Raw genomic sequence first — 1218 nt, 5'->3', positions numbered from 1 at the left:
ACAACTGCCCTTGGATCTAGATACAAATTCCACATGAACACAAATGAAGTGTTCTGGAATTCCCATTCTTCTCAAGGTTATCCACAGTTTATTATGGTCCAAACAGGCAAATGCCTTTTCAGAGTCAATGAAACACAAGTCAGCATCTTTCTGGTGTTCTCTGCTTCGAGTCAAGTCTATCTGATATGCCGTGTTCCAGGTCCTCGTATGAACCTGCCTTGAACTTCTGGCAGCTTCCTGACAATATACTCTTGCAACTGTTGGATGGTCTTCAGTAAACTTTTACTTGCTTATGCTATCAATGGTATGATTCTGTAGTTTGAGCATTCTGTTGGGCCACCATTCTCTGGCATGGGCACAAACATGGATCTTTCCCAGTCAGTTGGCCAAGTAGCGGTCTTACAACTTTCCTGGCGTAGAAGAGGGAGTGTTTCCAGGGCTTCTTCAGCTTGCTGAAACATTTCGAGGGGTACTCCAGCAATTCCTGGAGCCTTGTTTTTGGCTAATGCACTCAGTGCAGTTTGAACTTCTTCCTTCAGCGACTTTGGTTCTTGCTCATGTGTTACCTCCTAAAATGGTGAAATACTGACTAGTTATTTTTGGTACAGTGAGCCTGTGTATTCTTTCCATCTTCCTTGGTTAATAATCAGAAGCAATTCAAGAGCAGCTTTATCTATCAGAGCATGTTGCATGGATGTGGGCTGTCACTGCATCCAGAAAAACCAAACCATCGAGTCAATGCCGACTCACAGCGACCCTAAAATAGGGCAGGGGAGAGCTGCCCCTGTGCGTTTCCAAGAGTATAATTCTTTAAGAGTGGAAAGCCCATCGCTCCTCGGCCTTTTGGCTAAGATCAAGTGTAGTATCTGTTCTTATCAGTTTAATACCTGATACGTCCTCTATCCGAGGACAATATGTTAAATGGATTTTTGGAGCAGGGAGATGGAGATGGAATAGGAGCTTGCTCCGTCCACTCCGTGCATCGACCTGGTATTGCAGTACTTCCAGGAACGGTGAACTTATAAAAAAAAAAAAAGAAGAGTGGAAAGCCTGATTTTTCTCCTGGATGATGGCTGGTGGTTTTGAACTGCCTTGCTAACCGGCTTTGCAGTTAGCAGCCCAGCACATCACCACTATGCCACCAGGGCTCCATGGCCTTTCGTCAGCAGGGGGGCTCAGTTGAGGGCTCATCATCTGCAGCAGGAGGACACACCCTCC

The 1218-nt window shown here is 45.7% G+C and overlaps 1 non-coding gene across 1 annotated transcript; it reads left to right on the top strand.

Moving 5' to 3' along the window:
• Window positions 1-827: 827 nt before the first annotated feature.
• LOC115870285 lies at window positions 828-1024 on the top strand. The gene has a single exon (XR_004046649.1). It is a non-coding gene; the product is annotated as a U2 spliceosomal RNA (small nuclear RNA).
• The last annotated feature ends 194 nt before the right edge of the window (window positions 1025-1218 follow it).

This window comes from Echinops telfairi, unplaced genomic scaffold, assembly GCF_000313985.2.
Source record: "Echinops telfairi isolate 266 unplaced genomic scaffold, ASM31398v2 ScPeMD7_443;HRSCAF=831, whole genome shotgun sequence".
In the NCBI taxonomy this organism is placed as follows: domain Eukaryota; kingdom Metazoa; phylum Chordata; class Mammalia; order Afrosoricida; family Tenrecidae; genus Echinops; species Echinops telfairi.
This window is presented reverse-complemented; position numbering and strand designations above follow the sequence as displayed.